We start from the raw sequence: 5,470 nt of genomic DNA, 5'->3' as shown, positions 1-5,470 counted from the left end.
CGAACCCGTGTCCCCTGCATTGGCAGGAGGATTCTTAACCACTGTGCCACCAGGGAAGTCTTGGGATGATTCTTATTTGGAATTGGTTAGTGGTGACTGAGACATAATGTTGTGGATATACAGTAAATTCTCATTTTTCATGGTAGTTTTGTTCTGTAAAATTGCCACAACTGAATTAGTGACTACGGAGGCATTGCTCCTAAGGCAAATATAGGATTAGGTTTCCAAAGCTTCTGGTCATAACATTTTCATCAGTCAATCATACATTACCTTGTTTTGTGTGTGTTTCTGTTTAAAGACACCTTACTTAATATAGATTTCTTTTCAGTAATTATATTTAGTATTTCTTTATACTAAAACACCAGCCAAGAAGAGTTTAACATTTTCCTCACCCAGGTAATATGACAGTAAATTTCTTTGGCTTTCAGCATCACAACTATGCTATCTACTATACTTATGCTTTTTTAAAGTTGGTTATCATCTCATGAATCCACAAATTTAGCCACTTTTTTTTTTTTTTTTTTTTTTTTTTTTTTTTTTTTTTTAACCTTTTTTTTGGGGTATAATTGCTTTACAATGGTGTGTTAGTTTCTGCTTTATAACAGAGTGAGTCAGTTATACATATATATATGTTCCCATATCTCTTCCCTCTTTGTCTCCCTCCCTCCCACCCTCCCTATCCCACCCCTCCAGACAGCCACAAAGAACCGAGCCGGTTTCCCTGTGCCATGCGGCTGCTTCCCACTGGCTATCTACCTTACGTTTGTTAGTATATATATGTCCATGTCTCTCTCTCGCCCTAACACACCTCACCCTTCCCCCTCCCCATATCCTCAAGTCTGTTCTCCAGTAGGTCTCTGTCTTTATTCCTGTTTTACCCCTAGGTTCTTCATAACATTTTTTTTTTCTTAAATTCCATATATATGTGTTAGCATACGGTATTTGTCCTTCTCTTTCTGACTTACTTCACTCTGTATGACAGACTCTAGATCTATCCACCTCATTACAAATAGCTCAATTTCGTTTCTTTTTATGGCTGAGTAATATTCCATTGTATATATGTGCCACATCTTCTTTATCCATTCATCCGATGATGGGCACTTAGGTTGTTTCCATCTCCGGGCTATTGTAAATAGAGCTGCAATGAACATTTTGGTACATGACTCTTTCTGAATTCTGGTTTCCTCAGGGTATATACCTAGTAGTGGGATTGCTGGGTCATATGGTAGTTCTATTTGTGGTTTTTTAAGGAACCTCCATACTGTTCTCCATAGTGGCTATACCAATTCACATTCCCACCAGCAGTGCAAGAGTGTTCCCTTTTAGGGCTTCCCTGGTGGCGCAGTGGTTGAGTGTCCGCCTGCCGACATGGCCATTCTGACTGGTGTGAGATGATATCTCATTGTAGTTTTGATTTGCATTTCTCTAATGATTAATGATGTTGAGCATTCTTTCATGTTGAACATTTTGGTACATGACTCTTTTTGAATTATGGTTTTCTCAGGGTATATGCCCAGTAGTGGGATTGCTGGGTTGCTCCGCAACGGGAGAGGCCACAACAGTGAGAGGCCCGCATACCACAAAATAAATAAATAAAATAATAATAATAAAATAAAATTAACCAAGAGTGTTCCCTTTTCTCCACACCCTCTCCAGCATTTATTGTTTCTAGATATTTTGATGATGGCCATTCTGACCGATGTGAGATGATATCTCATTGTAGTTTTGATTTGCATTTCTCTAATGATTAATGATGTTGAGGATTCTTTCATGTGTTTGTTGGCACTCTGTATGTCTTCTTTGGAGAAATGTCTATTTAGGTCGTCTGCCCATTTTTGGATTGGGTTATTTGTTTTTTTGTTATTGAGCTGCATGAGCTGCTTGTAAATTTTGGAGATTAATCCTTTGTCAGTTGCTTCATTTGCAAATATTTTCTCCCCTTCTGAGGGTTGTCTTTTGGTCTTGTTTATGGTTTCCTTTGCTGTGCAAAAGCTTTGAAGTTTCATTAGGTCCCATTTGTTTATTTTTGTTTTTATTTCCATTTCTCTAGGAGGTGGGTCAAAAAGAATCTTGCTGTGATTTATGTCATAGAGTGTTCTGCTTTTGTTTTCCTCTAAGAGTTTGATAGTTTCTGGCCTTACATTTAGGTCTTTAATTCATTTTGAGGTGTTTTTTTTTTTTTTTTTTCGGTACGCGGCCTCCCACCACTGTGGCCTCTCCCGCTGCGGAGCACAGGCTGCAGACGCGCAGGCTTAGCGGCCATGGCCCACGGGCCCAGCCGCTGCGCAGCACGTGGGATCCTCCCGTACCAGGGCACAAACCCGCGTCCCCTGCATCGGCAGGCGGACTCCCAACCACTGCGCCACCACGGAAGCCCTTGAGCTTATTTTTGTATATGGTGTTAGGGAGTGTTCTAATCTCATACTTTTACATGTACCTGTCCAGTTTTCCCAGCACCACTTATTGAAGAGGCTGTCCTTTCTCCACTGTGCTTGTTTTATCTTTGTGCCCTCGTACCTGCAACAATTTCTGGTATTTAAATGTCTCTTGAATGGAAATTAAGGGGTAGTAAAAGCTCTGTTAGCACACATGTAAATTGTTAAAATCCTTTTAGAGTGCACTTGGGCAATACATTTAAAAAGTGTTAAATATTTAAATAAGTCTAATTTTAGCAATCTACTGTTAGGAGTTCATCCTAAGGAAATAATGAATAGTGGTAGCAAACAGTTAGCTACAAGGGTATTCACGGCAGTGTATTTATAATAATGAAACACCAGGAGCAGTATTACATTTCTTACAATAGAGGATGAGTTCATCTATGCTACCTCAATACAAAAATTCATTTTGCAACCGTTAAGAATAACGTTATGAAAGATCATTTTGTGATGTTATCTCAGCTTATTTTCTTAAGTGGGTAAAACTGGTAAAAAATCGTAAAGCAGTATGTTAAATTCAATTTTAAATTAAATATATGTACAAATATGTATTAATTATACCTTAATATGTATTAATAATATTAATATGTATTATTGTGTATCAATATATATTAATATGAATTAATTATATATAAATACCTATAATATTAATATGTATTAATTATATATAAATACATATATAATTAAACTATATGGTGAAATAAATATATTAAGTAGTATCTCCCCAGCTAGTGACTTGAATTTTTTCTTTCTGTCATCTGTCATATTCTAAATTTTTCCCAATGTACATGTGCTGTTTTTATGTATAAAACAAAAAAAAGAGTTAAAAAGTAGTTTTTCTTGCAGAGGGAAAATGTCCTACTTACTGAATATCCTTATTTTTTATAAATATATTGATAACCAATCAGGGTATAATTCAAAAATATGGCCTTTGGGACAAAGTTTCTTCTTTTGTAGGATTAAAATGGAAGCAAGGGAAGTGGGTTTGGCTGAGGCAGGCTTCCTAAGGCTGTGTATGATGGACTAGGCTAAGAGGCTGAGTGTTTTTAGAAACTTCTTTTGGAGGGGACCTTTCCACAGTAGAGAAGGCCTAGCTAGTTCCCCTCTGGAACGTGCACTGGACTCTTCCTTGGTCTCCAGGCATCTAGACAAGATCAGAAGGTCCTTTCTGCTCACCTTTGCCCTGATCTTCTCTTTCCCCTTAGCAATGCATACCCAAAACCTCTAGGAGTGAGCCCTTGTGGGGCTCCACAGCTGCCAGAGCCTGGTGCATTCATTTAGTTTTGACACTGGCTACAATCCAGATCTTAAATTTTTGTTTTGCCTTTGTCTTAGTCAGCTTGAGCTGCTGTGACAAAAAGAAAAACAAAAGCCCACAATCTGGGTGGCTTAAACAACAAACCTTTATTTCTCAGCTCTGGAGGCTGAAAAGTCCAAAATAAGGGGCCCTAAGATTCCGTTCTTGTTAAGGGCCCCCTTCCTGGCTTATGGAGGCCATGTTCTGGTCTTCTTGTTGTGTGCTCAGATGACCTCCCCATGTGTGCAGCAGAGAGAGCCCTGGTCTCTCTTCCTCTTCTTATAAGGGCACTAATCCCATTACGGGGGCTCCACCCTCATTGCCTCAGCTAAGCATAATCACCTCTTTGATGCTCCATCTCCCAATTCCATCACCGTGGGGGTTGGGGCTTCAACGTATGAATTTGAAGGGGACACAGCACTCAGCCCATAATAGCCTTGAACACACCTGGCTCAGACAGTCAGAACTAAAGGAATGATTTAATTTATCAACAGTCTCAGGAGATCGGCCTTTAAAAGGAATTATCAAACTACAGTTAGCCCTTGAACAGTGTGGAGCTTAAGGGTGCTGACCCCCCAATACACACACAGTTGAAAATCCATGTGTAACTTTTGACTCTGCCCAGACTTAACCACTGATAGCCCACTGTTGACCAGAAGCCTCACCGATAACATGAGAAGTCGATTAGCACATATTCTGTGTGTTATGTGTATTATGTACTATATTCTTACAGTAAAATAAGCTAAAGAAGAGAAAATGTTATTAAGAAAATCATAAGGAAGAGAAAATACATTTATGGTACTGTACTGTATTTATTGATACATCAAGTTTACATCATCTGTTTATAAGATGAATCACCTGTCAGTATCTACATCAATAGTGTCTTATATGATATAAACACCATAGATGTTATATGTATTACTAACACTAGATAACAATAATGAAAAGATAACGTGAAAAGTAAACTCATATTATTTACAGTTGTAACAATTCATGCATCGATAACGAAGAAGCAGCAGGGTGATTGATTTACAGTCACCTCGTGCAATCCATACGGTTGCTTCTTTGTAGCCTAGCCTATATACCAATGAATGAATTGTTATCAGATTTTTATGGAACACAGTATTATGTCATATTCATAATACAGTACGGAAACATTGTTACATTAATAAAAACACCTACCTGTTGACGGTAGGCTGATAGTTTCTTCAATTACTAGAGAGACAGGTGTAAGGTAATGAAATTCTTTTAAAGCAAAGTTACAAAACAGTAAGAAAACAAACTGTTATGACCTATAAACCTATAAAATGTTATTAATTTTGTATTAAATATCACCCACCTTATGCCTATGTAGGATGAGACTAGTATCGACATGTATTTCATGCATTCATGACAAACCTTTTTCTTAATTTTTTTCGATATATCTGGGCCATGCAGTTTGTGAGTTTTTTCAAATTGTTGCAAATCTCCAAAAATTTTCCAATGTGTTTATTGAAAAATCCACATATAAGTAGACCCACAGAGTTCAAGCCCATATTGTTCAAGGGTCAACTGTATATTGAAAATAAGGTGACCCTGTATATCAGACCATTGTCATTGTCAGTGAATTCTTCCTTTCTTGGGCTCTTTTTTTTTTTTTTTTTTTTTTTTTTTCCTTGCGTTATGCGGGCCTCTCACTGTTGTGGCCTCTCCCATTTGCGGAGCACAGGCTCCGGACGCGCAGGCTCAGTGGCCATGG

The 5,470-nt window shown here is 38.0% G+C and overlaps 1 protein-coding gene across 1 annotated transcript in view; it reads left to right on the top strand.

The window, feature by feature from the left end:
• The window catches only part of PTPRM (protein tyrosine phosphatase receptor type M), a 594,672-nt gene that overhangs the window by 101,434 nt on the left and 487,768 nt on the right, over positions 1-5,470 (top strand).

The sequence above is a fragment of the Lipotes vexillifer genome, unplaced genomic scaffold (assembly GCF_000442215.2).
Source record: "Lipotes vexillifer unplaced genomic scaffold, Lipotes_vexillifer_v1.1 scaffold447, whole genome shotgun sequence".
Taxonomy (NCBI): Eukaryota; Metazoa; Chordata; class Mammalia; order Artiodactyla; family Lipotidae; genus Lipotes; species Lipotes vexillifer.
This window is presented reverse-complemented; position numbering and strand designations above follow the sequence as displayed.